General features: G+C 42.7%; 1 protein-coding gene and 1 long non-coding RNA gene across 2 annotated transcripts in view; one reads left to right on the forward strand and one right to left on the reverse strand.

Annotated features, from left to right (window-relative positions):
* The window catches only part of MYL10 (myosin light chain 10), a 37,139-nt gene extending 22,326 nt beyond the window's left edge, over nucleotides 1–14,813 (reverse strand). Inside the window, exon 1 of the mRNA XM_085078071.1 lies at nucleotides 14,792–14,813. The gene's annotated coding sequence lies outside the window, so the exon portion shown is untranslated. The remainder of the gene's footprint in view (nucleotides 1–14,791) is intronic.
* A 381-nt stretch (nucleotides 14,814–15,194) lies between these two features.
* LOC146429021 (uncharacterized) lies at nucleotides 15,195–19,866 on the forward strand. The gene is made up of 2 exons (XR_014855733.1): nucleotides 15,195–15,606; nucleotides 17,891–19,866. It is a non-coding gene; the product is annotated as an uncharacterized LOC146429021 (long non-coding RNA).
* Nucleotides 19,867–21,097: the final 1,231 nt, after the last annotated feature.

Raw genomic sequence — 21,097 nt, forward strand, 5'->3', positions numbered from 1 at the left:
TCACCCTAAAAATCAGTCACCCTAACCTTGAGTCACAACATTGCTTAAACTGAACTTTGAGACAGATGTGCATTTGAGTTTCTGGTTGAACCAGGACCTTGCTCTTTCTCCATTCCAGCCCCTTGCAGTGCTGTCATGCCTAATCTTAGATCTGCCTGCGTGCTCTTCAGGGCAAGGACTGCTTTAGCTGTTGTGGGGCACCTCAAACACCTACAGGGATAATTAAGTAATAAATAGGCATAATGCAGCTCATCTGGCTTCAGTGAAATTGCCGTGGATGCATGTTGGATGTTAGCCTGGTGTTCATCGTTCTGACTTAGTGACATTATACCAATCCCCAGTGTAACAGAGCATAAAAATAAATCCCTCTGTCCCTCTGCCTGCAAGCACCTGCTGAGAGCTGCCCCAGGTTTGTGTCCTAGGATGGGAACCTGAAAAACTCAGAATGATTTCTGAAGAAAATCCTACACAGTTTCAAAGGCTCATTGTGATAAAGATGTATCATATTCTGGGTTAGATCCTGATTCATCGAAGCTGTTAATCATCCATTTAACTCTCAGGGAGGAATAGTCCCACGGAATAGCTCACAAACCTGCATGTGAGAATATGATTACGTGTTCTGTAGGATCACTGCTCATTATAATCCCAGCAATACAGCAAATAAACAGCAACTTTGTCAGCTCAGCATTCCATCCTGTGAATTTTGTGTCCTTTCTTGGAAGAATCCTTATCCTTTCACCCAGCCATTTCATGGTTTTGTCCTCGCAGCTCTGTTAACAGACCTTTGTGCTGTTTTGTTGGGAGTTTTTGTTTTCTCTTTTCCAGCATACCATCAATCATCATTATTATTATCAATTTGCTCCTTAGTCTTGTAGCTTGATCTGCAGGCATTTTCCAATAGTGCCTGTATTTTCTGCATTGATCTTAATCTTTTCACAGAATTTCTCTATTAAATGGATCCTTCCAAGCTGTTCTTTAAATGACATGACACGTTGGGATAAAACCCACACAATGCTGTGTGTTTGTAATGCACATGTCCTGGGAGACCAGAACCCTCTCTGCTTAGTCTGTGAAACAAATCCACGGAGGAATTAAGGGAGACATACATCTTGGCTTTAAAGGTCTGCTTGCTTCTGCAACTGCCTCCAAATTATAGAAAGGCTCCAGACTGGAGAGGGGAGGGAGAGAAGGGGGGAATAAGGACTGAAAAAGAAAGGCTTGAATTTAATTGCCCTAAAAATTTCAATCATTCAATCTGGTAATTAGAGAGCTGGCTGATTCAGAAAGCAATTTCATTTGGAAAAAAAAAAAAAAAAGAACCCAACAAGATAATTGATGCTAAGTGAATATTTTACCTGAAATATTAAATACCAAACTTAAGTCTGCCTCCAGGGCCCTTTCTGCTACCCCTTTTTGATCTGTCTCTCTACTTCTTTGTATTTTCCTCTCACATGACTCAACAGAACAGGACACTCCTTCAGAGAATCAGATTGTCGCAGGGACAGGTTTATTTGAACTCTCTGCGCTGTGAAGGAGACAACACAATGATTTATTAGTAAAGAAAATAATAATAGGAAGTCTCCTGAGATGCAGCCTGGCTGCAAATCTCAGTGAGATGTTCAGTGTTGACTCTCTGTCTCTGCCACAGTCTGATGTCCTACGTAGGGAACAGTTTTCTCCAGGAGCTGATCAAGTACAGGGGAACAGCTTTCTTTGTCAGCTTCACAAGGCTCACCAGAATGTTTCATGTTTAATTCTGGACTCTCAGATGCCACGAAATGATACTTCAAGGTAGATGTGTGCAGCCCTGCAGAGCACTCTGGGTGTCAGGGTCACAGGGGTCTGATTGCACAGGTCTCTTGGCAGGATGGAGAGCAGAGCTGCTTTATTGCACTCTGCTCAGGAGAGGGAACTGCTCATTCTCTGATGTCTAATGGCCTCATGAGCAAGGGCAGCATCCCATCTTCACCTTAAAGGAATGTTGTGTACCTGGAAATCAGGCAGGTGATAATTTATGCTGCATTTAGAGATGGAGAAATTACAAAGAAAATGCAGGTGACACATTGGATTCTGGTTTCCTGTGCTGTTCTAAGAGCTCACCTGTGCACCTTTATCACACAAAATGTCACACTTTATTCCTGTTAGTAATGTTAAATTTTAATCTTAAAACACCTTTTTAAGTGAGATTCCACATCCATTACTGCTCAGGAAGCCCACATCAAGCATATTCAGTTGCCTTTGCAGTTTCCATCTTTCAGACTGATTGTGAGAATGTTTCTGATCTGCACAACATCCACGATCTAAAAAGGCAGCTGACAGGTCTTGGGGACAATTCTCGTGGTGAGATGGGATGCCAGATGCAGCGCCAAATGGAATGTGGCCTTTTTTTGCACCAGGAAAAAATCCACTACTGCTGAATATGCTGCATAGGAAATGTGTAGTGAGAACCTCTGTGAGTGTTTGGATTGCAGGCTGAGCTTTGAGATCAACTCCACACCACAACATGACTGCTCTGCACACAGACAGGTTTCTGGCCTTCAAAAGGAGACATGGGACAGTTGATCAGGTTTGGGAACATCCTGCCAAGAGGTAGGAACAATCCCTTAGCCTTTAGGAGAGCTGCATTCCAGCCTTCATGTCTAAGGACTCCACTTTCTGTGCAAGATCTGGCAGCTGAGCCAACTGTGGGTCAGGAGAATCAACCAAGGCACTGAAGAGAAAACATCAGAACTACCAAGCTAAGGTGGATTTCAAGCCCTCCAGAGAAAATTAGCAACTTGGCTTGAACCACCCACTTTTCCTTAATCACCTTAAATTCATCAGGAGCTCCCATTCTTTTCAGAGCCATGATGATGCCATTTTCTTTTCTCCCCACAGTAGTTCTCTCAGCAGCTGATTAAATTCTTCATACAGAGGACAGGTTACCCAGTGCTGCTCAGAAAGTCTGGTCTCAATTCTGTATTTTGGAGCCGAGCAACCAGGCAAATCTCTGGCAAGTGAGTCTTAGGTTCACTGTGTACAGAGCTCTTGCAATACAGGTAGAGAAAAGGAGCTATTACAGATACCTCTGCAGAATTTTAAATAAATTAAACAGTACAAATCCCTCTGTGAATCTCCTCTCTCTCTTGAGCAGAGACACAAACACCACTTTGGAAACAGCCAGGGCTGCTGTAACTGTTAATTAAGTTCTGTGCATTTGTTGTTCAGGACATTCATGCAAACCCCCTTCTCTGAGCTACCCCTCCCTCTCTGAGAATTCATAGCCACTATCTAATCTGACAAAAACTGTGTACTCTTTTATACTTGGAGGTCACTTTATGTTACTTACAGTGTGTTGCATTATGTCAAAAGGCATAACACAACCTAATGAAAAGCAGACTAATATAACTCAACCTGACATCAATGACATAATATGATGTGGCTACTGAGAAATGCACTGTTGTCATTGTTTTCTGTTTTCATCTGATACCTCCTTGGCATTCCAGCATGGGGCATTTGTTGCAGAATTTGGAGAAGAAGGTTATGGTCTGAGCATGCCTGATTCTGCTGTGGCTCCCAAAATTTTTGCATTGAGATTCCTTGGCTGGATTTGTTAGGTGTTCCTCCTGATTTACTCCAGCAAGGATCAGGCTCTAAAAAATCATCACGTAAAGAGCAATTACATTAGGAAAGCCATCAAGTTGGAAAATGCAGCTCCTGGGAGTAAGGCAATGACAACACTGCTCCAGCCCTGTAGCCTTAGCTCTGCCCTCTTGGGCAGTGAAGGAGTTTGCACTGCTTTTCCTGCAGGATGTCATTTCATTTTGCAGAACTGTGTAGCAAAGCAGCTGTTCAATATTGCTCTTAACTTCCTCACGTTGTCTGTGGTCCCATATCTCATTTGCTGCACATCAACTAAATCCTTTTGTGGCTCAGGTACTTTTCTTCTTCCTGTTTTTATTTGCTGTTGTATTGTTCTAATTACCACACTATATGTGTATTTCAAAGCTGAATCTGTCTTCCCAACACTCCCACAAGGTTGAAGCACACTGTTATTCCTTCCTTGTTCCACAGACAGGGAGCAGAAGCACAAAATCACATCTATAGCCCCAATGGGAAGTCTGTCCTAGACAAGGCCAGAGTACAAGGCAGCAAAATCCGAGCCTCTTGCATTAATTCTGTATTTTTTATTCCTTGGCTACTTTATCCTGCCCAGATCCTCAGTGGAAAAAGCAGGCATGAGGCTTATTTGTGAAAGTCTTGATGTCATGAATCCATCCAGCAGAACCCAAACAGGAGACCCAACTGTAACCAAAATAATCGAGCTGATGGATTCTAATGAAATCCACTATACTTTCCACTAGAGTTTTATAGACAAATCCATCCAAAAACCCATCTCTAGCCTGTTCTCCTCTCATAGCATTTTACATATCAATTGCTGTATCCAGCCCATGTCTTCTGGTTGAGCTGGAACATATTTTTAAGCATTGCTGTTGTGGATATTATTAATTTTGTCTTATGTTGATGGTAATTGGCCAAGCCAGCTGAAGCCAGGGCATCATTGATGGGATCTACTATGCCTTTTCCTGTTAGGATAAAATCTTGTTTTCTAAATTAATCTGCTGGATTTGTAATTTCTGTCTGTACCAACACACATGCTATTTCTGAAAATGTTTAGAGTATGCATAGCATGGAGCTTTCTAAAATTTCAGGGTAAGCAATTGGAACCCTTCACCTGAAATCTAACTAGGTAAGATCCAGCCTCCTCTGAAAAAATATCAGCGTATCAAAATCCAATTTTGTTTACAGAAAATAATATCTGAATATTGACCCAGTGGCTAAATTCATGCCAGGTGGTTGTGGTTTAATTACAGATGAGTCTCAGAGTATGCTGGATCACATCACACTGAGATTTGGAGCAGTGGTGCTCCATTCCACTTTACAACAGTCACACAGTGAAATAAAACACAGGCAGCAGTACCAGCTCAGAGTACAGCACAGATTTTAGGCTACATCATCCATAAGAGCACTAGAAAAAGGACTGCCAAACGAGGGACAATTCAAGAATTTAAATGCAGTGGAAAATGCCAGCTGAAATAGTCACTTTGGAAATTATGGGTATCGTAGCTTGGCATTGCTTTGCAGATGTTGAATGTAGAACATGGTAATATTCCTCCAGCACAGTAGCTGTAAATCCAGGAGCCACAAAGGCATTTAACAAACCTTTGTAAATGTCACAAGTTCCTAATTCAATCCTTTGGCACTTTTCTAAAAAATCGTTATGGGGGAATCATCACATGGCAGAGCAACAAACTGCCCTGTTTGTGCTAATGAGACAACCCACACTCCTGAACTTGGCTTCAAATTGTGGAGAGGAGCAAACACATGAGAAAGGTGACAATTCTGACCTCACAAACAACAGCATAAACCCAATGTCACCTCTTAGAATAAGTGGGATTGTTTGGGACTGATTTGAGGCTGAGGACAGAATTTGCACCTTTGTAGATTCGTAGAGTCATGGAATGGTGTGGGTTGGAAGGGACCCTTCAAGATCAGCTTGTCCATAGTGCTGGAAACTGGTTGCACTGCAGTGCAGGAGCTGTGGGTGGAATGTGCAGGGGGAAGGACTGTCCTGGCAGTGGAGGCTCAGCTCTCAGTGGGTGACAAACTGCCAGTAAAGGACCCCTGGGTGGGACCCAGACAGAGAGCAGCTCTGAGAAGCTGAGCAGCTCCTGTGAAAGCCTTCTGAAAACAGACATCACATTCCCAGTGATGCTTCAGCAACTTCAGTCCCCAGACTGACCCAATGGGGACTCACTGCCTGAGCACCTTGGTGACTGTGGGTAGAACCTTACAGATCCCACACTCCAAACCATGCCTGTCTTTGCTCCTGCCTTTGCCAGTCTGTGGCAATCCTTACTCTGAGCTCAGACTAATCAAGTTCTTTCAACTCAGGACCCCCCAAGCTATCCTCATTCTGTTGGATGGATTACCCTGCTGTGACACGTCTCGACCTGCTGCTCGACTCAGTTCTCTTGCTAACCCATTTTACATTCCTGGCACTTCAAAACACAGGCATTAGTTATGTATGCATGCAAGCCAACCCCAATGTACTCAGAAATGCAACACAAAATCCCCTGGTAGTTTGAAAATACACACTACAGTCACTCAAACAGGAGGAAATGCAAATGCCACACTCAGACATATTGGCATATTCCCATTTAGTCCATACAAGTATCCCAAAAGCAGGAGTCCATACCCCCCAAAAGTCATGTTTTATAGCACATGAGGTTTGAAAAATAATAATAAATTGTAATAATTGCCTCTCAGGTGGGCTGAATTACTCCTTGAGGAACAAGTCTTCCTCCCTTGTCAGTGAAGGAAATACCTTTAGCTTGAGCTTTTTTGTTTAAAAACATGGGGAAGCAATCTGGGCCATGAATCCAACATCCTGGCCATACAGAGACTCCCTAAAGCCCAAAGCCAGATATCAAACCACGAGCACAGACAAAACTGAAATGATCTGAAGGCACAGAGGGTTGAACTTCTGCCAGAAACAAACTTGACCCACACTGTGCCTTTCAGCAGAAGGCAAGACCAAAGCTTGTAGAAGCCAAAATCTCTCCTGAAAGGAGAAGCAGCAAGCTGAATCATCAAGGTACATCCTTCACTGGTTGGCTGCTGGTTGTGGTGACTCTGCTCCACAATCCATCTGCAGGGACTGAAGCTGCTCCTTGCTGAGGAGAACCAGAACAGGAGAGAAGAACTGTTGGCTCCTCTCTTCCCCTGGAGCTCAGCTGCAGCCATGTCCCTGCAAATGGGGGACACTGAGCACACACTCTGTGCCCAGAATTAATGAGGGAAAGGCACTCCATGGTACTGCTCAGCACAGCTGGGGGTGGGCATCGTGCACCTCCTCACTGTAAAAGTACAGAGCAATGCACTGAGGAAAATGTCCTTCAGAAAAGGAAAAATATTTGGAATCTAAGCTGGAAGATTCTTATCATGAATAACAGTGTCTCCCAGTCCAACTTCCACCAAGAGCTGGAATAGAGGTGATAGCAATGACTGCAGAGGTAGTGCCACCACAGCCTTCCCAGAAAAAAATGTACCAAGTTCCTCAGAAGAAAGAATTAAGGAATAGCCACTTTTCCTATTTTTACTTTTTCTATGGTGAGTGAGTAATGCTCCCTCATCAAAGACAGGCATTGAACTCATTCTGTATTGAAAGGAAAAATGCAAAATAACCCAGGAAATCCTCTGTGCTCACTTTCAGACATAGGGATGCCGTTCAGAACTCACAGATCACATGTATACATCAGTTATTGAGAGCAAAGAAGAAAACAAAGTCCCACCGGAAAGTCTGCTGTGAACTCCTAACCTAAGGTTCTCCTTAAATATGCCAGGCAGAAGGAAATCCAATTTTCATTAACCTCATTAAGCCAGACACTCTTTAGCCTGCTGAGTGCCCACTTCAGTGAGGCAGGTAAAAGTACAGCCTGTTTAGACCCTATTTTCATGTTTCATGTGTTTATATGTATGACCAAACCCTCCTCACTCATTTAGCTACTGTATCTATGCACTTGTGCAGAAATCTGTGTGGAAAAATGTGGGTTAGTGGTGAGAGGTCATTTGCATTTTGGTGTTTGTCAGTGTGACATGCAAAGAGTTTCTGTGCAAGGAGGCATCAGCTGCATGTCAGCCTGCTTTTAGTATTTACAATTTTATTTTTTGTATAAGGAAAGAGACAAATATTCAAGGCTAGTAGAGGTGCAAAGAAGTACATTTATCAAGTCCAGCCGTCACTCCACACTTGTGACATAGTCCTGGACAGTTTGCCTGCTTCTTACCACCAAGCTGACAGCTCATGGAAGAAAGGACAAACTCTGAGTTCATCACTCCTGCATTACCTTACTCCAGTCTTGAGGTCAAGGAATGTGTTATGTATCCTGAGATTTCATTAGGAGCTCTTGGATATTCAGGGGGGTTTTTAATCAACTCACTTATCTACTTGACAGAAGGTATGATTTTAGTTGCTCGTGTATAAGATAGGATGTCGAGGTGTCCTGCAACGTTAAGTGGTTAAAACAAATACACCCCAGAGCTCTTCAAGTAGCTCTTTCTCCTTGTAAACCATGCTTGACTTCCTGATTTGTTTGAGGAAAAAGCCACTGAGTGTGTAGACGTCTTTTATCCCTCTTAGCCACAATTCCTTTGAGGAATCCAACAGCGAAGGTGGATACAATTATTGTAAATAATGTTGGATAGAACCCAGAGCAGATGAAGGTGGGAGGATACAGCTCAACAAGAACAGAAGTGGTTTCTAATGAGAGAGGGAATATTTCACTCTCAGCATGGCTGTTATTATGTCCTACACATTAATTCAGCCGAGAAGTCTTGAAGTAGCAGAATGAGTTTGTATTCACTGAAGTGGCATGGCTGCCTTCCTTTCTACTCTTACAATTAATGCTTTCCTGATTTCTCAGAGAAGAATATAAGAGAGATAAACCCTGTGAGGCATGAGGCACCTCACAAGGTCTCAAAACTTGCAGTATTGCAGCCTAGTCCATTCACAGCTGTACCTATTTCACTTTCAGTTTTATTTTGATTATTTTCCATGTTTTTCCTAGAGTAGTGGGACAGGATTCACCTTCTTGAGAAATAAGCTCTAATAATTCTATCAGAGATGTGAATTCTTTTGCCCAGGAACACCCATGGCTGGATAGTTTCCTAAACCTTCCCCTACAATTGTCCTGGAACTCTTCACTTTGCCCTGAATTGCCCTTTTTATAGTTGAGTTACCAGCACATGGTTTACCTTAAAAAACAGAGGTTTTTCTTCATCCTTCTATTAATCCCTGCCCCCTCACTACTCCTTAATTTTCTAGACATTCCTGAGTTCTGCACAGGTAGAGGTCACCAGTCCTTCCAGCCAAAATGTGAATAACTTCTCCTTTCCCTGCCAATGTCCTGCAAGAGCTGCAGGGCAGGATTATTGTGCTCTTTATGAGGATCTCTTTTCACGCTGCTTCCCAGAGCTGGAGCTGACAGAAAAAAGCAGGAAGACAGGAAATGTGAGGGGATTATTTCCAGGCTGACAGAGGTACCCACAAGTAACGTCTGTGGTGCCATTCTAAACCCTTCATCTCCATATAAGAACTTTGCATTCCCAAACCTGCTAAAATCCTGAAAGTTTGAAGCGGAATGCTGCTACGGTTAATTTAAGTCACATACAGCCTGAGTGTTTGGCTCCCTAAAGGATCTAACTGTAAATCTTATATCCTTATGACATCTCCCCTATCACAGAAAAAGCAAAAATGCCCCACACTACTTTTTCTGTGTATTTTTCTTGTCACTTGCCTTGCACACACATTTGCCTGTCCCTGTGTCAGGAGCTGCTCCTTGTTCCACAGCTGTAAAGCAACATTCCCTGAGCCCAGGACCTCATTTCTGGGTGCTCTTGTGACAGAGAAATAACTGCAACCAGCAGGAAAAGCTGCTTTTAGGCACCACAGTCCTGAAAAGGAGCAAACCCAGGGAAACGCATATTTTATTGAATAATAGTGAAGAATTCATGTTGTAATTGTAAAGTTCTAAGTGTGGATTTTGTGTAATTTGTCCTTTTTGTTCTGTTTTGTGATGATGTTATTTCTAGATCTGGTGTGGGAAACTTTTTACTTTTCTACCTGTTAGGTTGTTTTTTCGTTGTTCTAAGTTAAGACTGTATGTTGAATGTTGATTTTCATGCAGGGCTGCATGCCTGCAGTTCCCTCTGACTCCAGCCCGGGCTGTGGTAGCTCAGCAGCTCTCAGCATCTCTGAGGATTTATTCTGCAGCAAAAGTGTTTGCTTTTGCCTCCAGTGTGCAACGTGAGGAAGGCAGCAGAGTGACTGGAAACCACAGCTCCCAGCCACTTCTCCCTCGGCGTTGAGTGAGAGACTGAGAGCTTGCAGACCGACCCTTACCTTTCTCCGAGGGAATAAAAACAAAACACGGAGCTGAATTTATTTCTAGCCAGCGGAAATTTCATATTGAGGGTTACAGGCGTCCTGTGCCTCTTAAAAGCAAGTAATAAAATGCTGCTCTCAATTACAAATTGTATTTACATTTTAAACCCCCATACGGTTTGGGGGGGGGGTGGAGGGAGGTTTCGAATGCATTAGCAGCAGTGCTGTGCCATGATTAGTTACAATTTTTCTCTCTTTGTAATGAACAATTAATGCCTCCACCTTTTTTTTTCCTCTCTCTTGCAAACTCAGCCTGTGGCTATAGCAGGTATAGCCAGTAAACAAGACACAACTCCTGCCTCATGCTATGAACCAAAACAAGCAAATGCATTGAGATGACCATCTCTAAAAAACCTCTTGGAACACAATTCATTTTCTGAGTATAAATTCGATAACAATTGATATTTTTTTCTGTAACTTCCTGGGCTAAACTTCTCCAAGTGTAGGGACATTTAACAGGAAAATGCAAAATGCATGCAAATGTGCACAGCTCCATCTTCCTGTGCTGGGAAAGTCAAATTCCCTTCTCCCTCCCCTCAAGCATTGCTGAAGGCAAAGCACTCATTGTGGTACCTGGTGACAACAGGACCTGCTAAAGAGTTTTATCCCAACATTCTTAGAAGTTCCCTTAAATTACCAAAAGGCCACCATAAGATCTCCTTGGAGCCTTCTCCAGGCTGAAAAACCCCAGCTCCCTCAGCCTTTCCTCAGAGCAGAAGTTTTTCAGCCCTCAGAGCACTTTTGTGGCATCTTCCAGCAGATCCTTTCCTGTGCTGGGACCACAGATGCCCCAGGTGGGAATTCAGGTGGGAATTCAGGTGAGAATCCCACCAGAGCACAGGAGAGGGGCAGAAATCCCCCCTCACCCACTGCCCACGCTGGGGGATAAGCTGTGGTTAATTTAATGGGGGATGAGCCCAGGACTCAGGATTGTTCCTGATCCCTTCACTCCCAGCCTGGATTGATCCCAGGGGTTGCCTTGTTGAGCTGGGAGTGGAACTGGGAGAACTGGGAGCAGAGCTGGGAGCAGAGCTGTGCCAGTTTACCCCAGCAAACCTGCTTTGCTTTTATTTACAAACAATCCATTTCTGACACCAAGGCTATAAATGCTATTTCATTACTTTTATTGCTTATTTAGATATTCCCCTAAAGGGCTAATACAGCCTCGCTGTTGTGTTACTATTTCAGCTTCTGTTTTTCCAGAAGTTTAGTCTGCAGCTAAACCATTTGGCCTATCTGGGGCTGAGGCTGAGCTTTGGACGAGGAGCACATTTGGTGTAATTAGATTTGTGGGTTTAGGTGTTTGGGGTTTATTTTTTTACTGAATAACTCTGTAATAAAAAGAAATGGCTGTAATTTATAGCCCAGCATTTGGCAAGTGGCTTGTCTGGTCTAGGATTAGGGGTTTTTTTTATGGCTGAAATTTTAAGTTTAGGTGAGAATTTCAAAGAAGCTTAGTACCCACAATTAAGGCAGATGTTCAGTGCTGCCAAGGTCAAGCATTCAAAAATCATGAATCAGGCATGAAAATACCAGTATTAACTCAAAATAAGAAGACATAGACACAAACTGACACCCACACACCCTGAATATACAAGTACCTCTGAAAAAGGCTAATATTTAATTTTGTATCAAATTCACTCATCATGAAAAATTTACTTTATGATGTTTTCATCTGGAATGTGATATTTGTGACATTGAAAACATCTTATAAGCGAAAACATCTTACAAGCAAAAACATTTTGATGTTGGATTAAGTATCCTTAAGGCAATAAAATTAAAAAGTTTTAAATTTGCTTAATAAGCAGCAGTTTTTAGTGAGAACCTGGGACTAAATTAGTCTCTATGCCACAATATTGCACCAATTTGGCTCATGACTTTGGGTTCCTTTTTTTAGCATTCTGGTATTTGTTTTCCAAATGCTTTTCTTTCCCAAGCTTTTCTCTACAATAATGAAAGCTCAGAAATTCCTGTTTTGAGTTTCACACAAGCTAAGATTCTCTAATCATCCAGCTTTAGGAACTCCACACCTAAAAAGAACACGAAGCATGATAAGAATCACAAAAATACCAGGAAAAATGTGAACAAGGTGTGTTGTTTTTCTTTATCAAGAAAGCTCAAACTTTGCTGTCTTTTCAAGAGTTTAATCCTCAGCATAACAAATACCTGCCCATGCAGAGAACTTCTAAGACTTTCTGAAAAATATAATTGCTCTTTTAGGTGCCTTTGTAGAGCAAATACTCATCAGATGGTGCAGACAAATGCCAACAAATAGAGAAATGTAGTCAAAACATGCTCTAGGAGTGCACTGCACATATGTAGTGCACTTATGGAACATATAATGCACTCTGGGAATGTAAATCATCATGTTATGCACTGTGAAAGAGGGAAATGCAGCACTGACCCAGCTTCATCCAGAGGGATCCAGGAGCAGTGGAAGTGTGCCACTGGCTTCCAGTGAGCCTTGGATCCAGTCCTGGCAGTGTGAAGGTGAAAAGGGCTCAGCAGGACTTTGAAAGCATATCCTGCATCCAGGACTGTGAGAGCACATCCTGCATCCAGAACTTTGAGAGCACATCCTGCATCCAGAACTTTGAGAGCACATCCTGCATCCAGAACTTTGAGAGCAGGTCCTGCATTCAGGCACAATGGGAAAAGTGCTGACTGTATCCCCCTATCCCAGTGCACAGCACGGCTGCAGGGACTGGCACTGCTTTCTCCCAGCAGAAGCCCACTTGCCCGTGTGATTGTAACCCAAAGAAGTGATGCCTTGGTGCTGAAATCCCGCGAAGCGATGGCACATTAACACCAGGCTGCTGGAACACATCAGGGCAATTGTGTGACTGACTGCAGGGCATCTCGGTAACAGCACCCGCAGGAACCCACTCCCCCTGCTGAGGTGAAAGAAACATCTTAATGGGAGACCCTGACATTTCTGCAGACCCATCTGCATTCCTGCAAATCAACACAGCGATTGCCCTCGCGTGAGGTCACAGGCAGCCCTGTAAAAACATTCGATCTCAGAAAAGTCCAAACCCCAAGTCAAAACATAGCTCACAGGAGTAGTGAAACCCTACTGGGCTCCCAGCTAGCTGCACTGGCTGGGGAAACAATCAGGGTAGTGAAAGAAAAGTGTTTCAGAGCTCTTCAAGAAAAGCATTAACAGTCTTCTCTATCGTGAGTCAAAAACTCCAAAGCCTACAGTGGTCACAGAGCAATTCACTTGGAAGAATTAATGCAAAATGTCATTTGTTCTGGCTACTGGATCTGAAGCTACCAGGGCGTATAACTGTTTATTCAGGTTTTAAAGCAACACTGATCCTCCAGCCAGGCCTGGGAACATTTCAGCAGACCCTGCAACAGAAAGAATTACCTATACAAAAGAACTGCACAAGATTAACTGAAATAGTTTTTAAAAAAGCATAAGCTTGTCATAGAGATTCTCTTTCCACTTCCAGTGACAACCTGCTGTTCATATTGATTTTGTATAAGTACAGCATCAGCTGGAGATTAAACCTTGTCCCACCATGGCTCTGGCATTACAAGTCCTTCTTTTGTCTCAGGCAAAGCTCAGTCAGTGGAAGGGGTCTACAATGGAAAGTTTGTGCAAAGTGACCCAGAACGTGACTGCACAGCAGTCACTGTGTAGAAACCAAACTGGGAGCTAAACACACAACAGCTCTGTCCCCTTCCAAAGCCTGGACCTTGGGGATCAACACATACCCTCCAGCCCAGTTGGAATTCCCATTCAAACAGCCTCTCTGCTGAAAACACCAGAAATGTGCAGTGATCTGGCCTTTCAAACACAAGAGTTTCCATGGGCAAAGTCCTGCTTTCCTCTGCAACGGAAGAAATTTTATTCAGAGCTTCCCTTGGAGGTTTTGGGTTCATTTTGATTGTTAAATTCATTTCAACCTGAAATCTCCAGGCTCGATTCTTACACTGTGTGAAGTCATTCATGTCTGTGCAGACTGGGAATGAGAAGCTTCCTCCTGAGAGTGCCAGGAAACCCACCCTCACCTTTCCATGAGCACAATATCCCAGTGCCAGCCTGGTACTGCCAGTGTCCCAGAGCAGATCCCCTCCAGCAGTAATGCAGGGGACATGGGTGGCCAATGTGCTGCTCTGTCCTGCTCTGCCAGCCCTGCAGAGCCACGAGGGATGTGACCTCTTGCAGACCACACAGAATGTTAATTTCTTGCCCAACTTCCTTAAAAGCCATCAGAATTTGTCTGATGAACTCTGATTCAGATTCAAGCAGGGTCTCAGCAAGCCCTGACAGTGGAACCTCTATCTTCAACATCCCAGAGACCATGCTCTTGCCAGTCATTAATATTTTACATTATTTTATTCATTACTTTTTGTTAAAGTGCTCTGCCAGAGGTAGCCATCCACCTGTAGCAAAACTGATGCAATCTCTTTCAAGCAAACCTGCCATGCTTACAACAGTCTTTGTGTATTTAACTGGGATCTGATGGAAAATTTAGGATTTCACTAAAAAACTGCAGACCGCTTACCGTGGTTGTTGTACATTTGGTTTGCTGATGGTGATTTTGGTGAAAAAAATTGAGTGAAATCTGATTAATCAAAACAATGCTGTTTCCAAAAGAAGACTTTGGATGTTTTCAGATTTCCAGACTAACTCAGAAAGAGACCAAATTTTGTGTCAAAACATGTAAAAATATGACTATTCAGATTTAAATGTCAAAAATAAATATTGTGTCAGTTTGTGAAGAACTGAGCACAAAGCAGCAGCAGCAATATGTGAAAAATCTGATCATGAAACACATAAATATTACTTCTTACCCAGCTACACAGATGCTACCACACAGCAACAGATCCCATGAATGTGCAGGGGAGAATCCCATCAGCAGGAGGCTTGATCTTTAAATATTAGAAATACCTAAAATGCCAGAGTGAAGGCATAAAGGGCAAACAGATTTAGTAAATCATGCTGATTCCAGCTCTTCCTGAAAAGGTTGCAACGTCACCTGCAAAGCATCCAAAGGAGAAGTTATTTCTTTTTTAAGTGAACACACAAAACTTGGAGCAGCCTATAGCTGTTTGTTTCTGCTGGGAACTGGTTTGTGCTGTCTGAAGGGCGATTCTCATCCCATCCCAGCACACAGCAATGAGGTTAAATTGGTTTGGATGATATCAGCTATTTGTAATTAAACCAGCAGCCCATGGCCGGCCCTTTCTGTGCCCATGTTAGGTGTTAAATTAAGGTCTGATTAAGAGTGTGCTGCTGCAGTGAAGGTCAAGGACTAAAGATCACAAGCTTTGTTTCATCTAATAACAATAAAGACTGTCTGGCTGCCAAATACCACAACAGCCCTTGTTCTGCTATCAGACTGCTGTCCAGCTAGAGGGATCTGATTTCACTGGTATCCCTTTTTAAACCCCACTTCTAAGAGGGTTTGTAGCTATTTCATCTGTATGAAGCAGCACTGTGCTACCCGAGGCTATACAGTACGTTCTATATGATCAAAGCAGAAATGCAGCAGCTTCTGACGAAGAGTTATCGTGGCTGAGGGGAACAAAATATCAAGGAAGGAGAAAAAAAAAAAGATACAGAGCTACAAAATACCAGGTCATGCCACCAAAGTAAACACCCACAGGTAAGTTCAGAACATGAGACCACACAATGGTGGAAACTGTGCTCATGTGTTTGCTGGGAACAAATCACAGGCTTGTCCCACCAGCAGTCAGCAGGAGAGATGTGTCAAATAGGACAGGCAGGAGATAAAAGCAAAGTGGTGAAGAGAAAAGCCAGCAACTTATTTGTAGGATGAAGACAAGAATTGGTGCATAAGGGTTTCTCCCTGCATAAGTGTTTTCCACAGAGACAGGTCAGGAGGACTTAGCAGAGCAAGTTGTCTGGTAGGAAAGAACAGAATTCCCAAAAGCTCTACAAAGTCTGCTACCAAAACATGCCCATATCCATCTCAAATGAGTACAGGGTGCTGGGACTTGTTGGTTTCCTGAAAAGGAGGGTGGAGCAGAGTAAGAAACCATATGGCCCCAAAATAATCTCTCACAGACACATCCTATTCCATGTTTCCATACTTGGGGTCCAATTTCAGAGCAGATACTGATTCATTTTTCAAGAGTCATCTGAAGTGTCTTTCATTTGCTCCCAGTACTTCATAGACTATTAATAGAGCAGTGTCATACCTGGAAGGACAATTTTGCTGCTCTGCAAGGCTTCACAGAGAAAACTCCTCACAGCAACAGACAAACACTAAAGCCAGTGTTTGGTTAGTTCTTTGCGAATTGCTTGGTACATGTGATCAAAAAAATTTCCTTGAGGAGTCTTGATGCTTAGCATTTCAGGATTGGAGTTTGTTTCCTAACAAGCTCGGAGTGAATCCCAAAAGATTCAGTGATACAGCTCAGCATGGATTAACTTCCGACTGCTCAGTGTTGCTGCCGAGCTACAGATCTCTGCAGAGCAGACTTGGCTTTGGGAGCTCCCAGACTTCCTGGAATCTGAGTTGCATCAGAAATAAACTGAACACCACCAAATAGCCAGGTGTGAAAAATGGCTTCTCCAGAGCAAAAGAAATATGTTCACCACTGGGAGTCAGTGCCTGAACTGGAAAGCAAGCTGTACTGAATGAAGAAATTCGTGTACACCTTGTTTCTCACCTATTTGTGAAAATACAATGAATCGTGCTAGTCATACTTGAATCCAATTTTCTATTGATAATTTTCTGTCACCAGTTAAATTTCAGAACACCAAACCTAAAAGGTGTCCAATCAAAGTCAAAGGGCAGGTTTAGTTTGGTTCACCTCCTAATCATTCTTCTTCCTGAATTAAGCAAATAATAAGCACTGAGAACCACAGATTTATTTCTATATCAGAGATGATGGTCAGAGCTTTCAAACACAAAGGTTTAACACTGAACATATTAGCTTGATGTCAGAGCTGAGAAATCCTGATTAACTGCTGCAAGTGGAAATGACTAAGTGCTGCTTTTGGAAATGATTGTCCATTTTGAAAATCGAACCACAGCTGATAAGGAACATTTTAGAGATTTAAATTTAAGCACTTCAGCCTGGATCAGAGGCTGTACAGAACCTAACATCAGAGTTCAGTACACGGGCCAAGTCCAACCAGCACAGCTCAGCCCCTTGCTGGACCAGCATGGCAGCATCCTGTCCTTCCATCTGTGACTTCCCAGGGTGAATTCCAGGGACTCTGGCAGCAGCAAGTGGCCCAGGGGTGGCTCTTGCCATAAACAGGGAGTGAACTCAGCCTCTTGCTCTGCCTCTGGAGCTGTTGAGAGAAGGATTGCTTTTGAAAACTTTCCAGCCTTGTCTCGGGGAGCTGCATGACGTTATCTCAGTATCTGCACCAGTCCCTCAGCTACACTTAAGCTCCTATAAGAGGGATTGTTGTACATATTATGGTAATGTCATTTATTTATTTTATGCAACTGGAAAATTTAAGGGCGACCACTTCACTTCTGTGCTGTGTAGATTAGAGTGTTCACAGTAACACCTGCTTGCTGAACAGACAGCAAAAAAGCCCTTATATTCCTTCTTTATTGCAATTTATTATTATAGCTTGAATGGTTCCTGGTGACTTCCTAAGATTAATGTTAATATTCTAATCGGAGTCTCCCCTCTGGAGTTTTATTGTGGATTTTGAACATTCATTTCATTTAACATACACATGGGACCAAGTCTGGTGGTTCCAAAAATATTTGTAGTTGGAAATCACAGTGATTTTGTGTTAGGCTCGGTGCCAAAGAAATCACAAATCAGAAGTCTGTTATTGGGTAGCTCTAATTTCTTGGCATCAAAATTCCTCTTTATGTGCGTGCATAGTGTGATGTTTTCCTGGGCCGTGTGGCACTGACTATTAACTGAGAAATGCACTGCTTATCTGTTTTTCAGGGTTCCTGGTGGAACTAGAGAGCTTGTCTGGCCGGCTGGGGATTCACAGGGATTTTATGGACTTCCTGTGTGAGCCAGAGCCTTGCCCATTGGATATGCATCACTCTCTATCACAGCTGGTGTTTTGAACCAAAAGTGTGGAGTAGAAATTTCATCCCTGATTTTTTTTGGCTGGATTGATTGTTTAGTCTAGGAACGCTCAAGGAGACTTTCTAGGTGCTGGAATTCCTCTTTTTCTTCAGTCAGCAGCTGATGCTGTATGGTGAACATCAGAGTCTAGATTCACATCTTAGTGAGCAAAGATTTATGTTCCTCCTAACGCTCCTTGACGTTAATGAGTATTACAGACATGGATCCCCATGGATTAAGCTGAGAACATACCCCAGAGTGTGTGTGGAGTTTGTCATTAGGGTATCAGACTATTAAAACCAACAGAGAAATTCCAAGGGTAAGAAAGCAATCGGATCTCTTCCCTCCTCTCTGCTGGAGCACATGTAAGAGATACACTTTAAATCTTCTCGTGTTTCCAGCCCTCTCACGCCGATCCCTGCACTCATTTTTGGTTGGTAATGACTTCAAAGAAGAATTGATTGCCACTTTTAAGGCACTTCCCATAACAACATTATGGGAAATATGTTGCTGGAAGAGACTATTTCTGTAGCTTTATAGTGAGCTGTAATGAAGGAACTTCCATGTGGCTGGGGGAGGGAAGGGAGTGTTTCACCTCAGCTGGCTGTTCCAGGGATTGGATCAATACAGTGGGATGACCCTGTACACTCCATTATCGGGGGATTGTGACTCCTTAATGAAAGATTATGGATCCTGGGAGTGCCACCTGAGAGCAGAGCAACAGCCACCGATGGACTCAGGCTCACTCTGGCTGCTCCCAGATCCACCTGCATGGATTTGCTCTTCCCTGCCCAGTGCCCCAGGGTTTGGGGATATTTTGGGAGGCACACAGCCAGCTCTATTATCTGGACATCCTGGGCACAATGCAACTGCAACCCAGGTAAACCAGACACAAAAAGCAGACTCTAAATTCAGTGTCCCCCAAAGCCACACGTAAAACTGACCTGTGGGAGGGACTCAGTGCAGAATGACCACATCCCTCACTCCCCATGATCTACCTACAACAAACAACTTTGGAGCCAGGATTTTTGGATTTTCTTCCCCATATCCCAGCCATAAGGCAGACATAATTACTGTGCCTGGTTGATAGGAATGCTCTGGGCTGACTCTTGTCACACATGAAGTTTATTAGCCCTGTGTAATCCTGCCTAGACCAGCAAACTGCAAGATGGAAATAAAAACTTTATGTTTTCCCTCATAGCCACTTCAGATCTTTTGGAGAAATTTCTTTGTAGGAGAATTCTGATTTAGCTAATTTGAAAGCACTGGTTCCTGGATCAATCACTCCCCTGGAAACACAACCATTGCTCCCCCAGTGAAAGAAAGAAAGAAGGAAAGAAAGAAAACAATACTAACAGAGATTTCTAAAATACTTTGAGATCTGTGAATATAAAGGGCTGTCTGTAAAGTGTTTAGAAAACTTCAAAAAAAAAGGTGCTACATAAATGCATATTTATTGCAGTGCTGACATTCTTGTGGCAGCTCTGAATGCAGAATCAAAAGCAGAGGGGGCAGAATGTAAGTCAGAAGAAGAAACTGTCAGCCTCTAGCCTCTATCTTAAACTGCTTTGAAATGTTGCAGACATTCAGAGAATCTAGTTTGCCAATATTGTATGTCCTACAGTAATTACACCAATCTGGAATATAAATTTTCCTTCCCCCTTGTGAGAGGAGGCAAAGCTCTTAGAGATACACACAAATGGAGCTCTAATCCCACAAACTTTAATGCCTGTGCCTAATGTCAGGCAGCAGAGTTGTCCCACTGATTTCAATAGCTCTGCTCAGATGCATGTGTGGAAATGTTTGTGTGATTAGAAGTTAATCATAATAAATGCCAGTTCATAAGAGATCCCTGTGTAAACAATCTATTTCTGCATGCAAGTGATGATTTTATTGCTGTTCTGTAATTCTGTGTAGAGGCTTTGTGAAGAAGTCTTATATTTTCTAAAGCACTAGAATGTCTCTGATAGTGTTTTTCATTGCTAGCTCTTTGGGGGCTAATTAAAAGAAATATCTGTTAAATTTATTCATTGCTTGGTTCCTTGAAAGCAAGAGGCACCTGGCGTAAACATTAAAAAGAAAAGCAGGCAGCAGCCAGACCTCATCATATATTAGATGCATTAGGACATTTTATTTATAAATATGAAATTGGTTTTAATGACTTCAAAAGGAGGAAATGCCAGGAAGAGCATAATATGAGCAAGCTTAGTAAAGCTGTCATGAAGATGCCTAAACCCACAAAAAATGTAGAAATTGTGCTTGCTCCCCCCTTCTCCTCTCAAAAGTGGCAATTGCAGCTGCAAGTGGCAAAAACTGTACATAAAGAACTGCAGCAAGAGCCAAAAGGAGCAGCAGATGAGGTGGAGCACCCAAGTGCCTGTCTGCATGGGAAGTGCCATCAGTGGGAGATCACAAATAGCTCATTTATCCTGAGCTGACTGATTCACTGAAACAAAGCCTGAATTTTGACCCCTGTGATTTAATGCAAAATCCTTAAGGATGAGAAATCCATCCTTCTGTTGGGACAGCATTTAAGGAGGCACTTACATTAAGCATGTGCTTTACATTCACTTAACTTTCGTTTCAAACAGGCTTAGCAGTGTTTCATTCTGTTCCCACTACAGGCTTCAATAAATCAGTAGTGAACAGTGACTCAATACCTTCTAATCCAGCATGCAGTCAGCACTGTCCCACAGAAAGATGCAGTAAATTAATGATCAATAGACTATGCAAGTGAGGAATATCAGTAATTGTACTGAAAAGGTTTTTCTTCATGAATTAAAAATCTACCCTGAAGGTAGATTTAATCTTAGGACACATTGTTGTAACCACACACTGATTTGAGAAAGGTATTTCACGGGAGTAAATATAATGTTAGTGAAATCATTGCCCAGTTTTAGTGGGAGGTACCAGAGCATCTTTTCTCATTTAAGGAGCTGTAGTTTTGAGCCAGGTGTGATATATAGGAAAGAGTCCAAAGGGATAGAAAGATTTATATTACAAGAACTCTCATCCACTACTACTTGGGCACTTAGCAAAAGTGCTAAGCAAAAAGAAAGTTTGACCTAAAATGATGAA

The sequence above is a fragment of the Lichenostomus cassidix genome, chromosome 19, assembly GCF_008360975.1.
Source record: "Lichenostomus cassidix isolate B80296 chromosome 19, HeHo_3.0, whole genome shotgun sequence".
NCBI lineage: Eukaryota > Metazoa > Chordata > Aves > Passeriformes > Meliphagidae > Lichenostomus > Lichenostomus cassidix.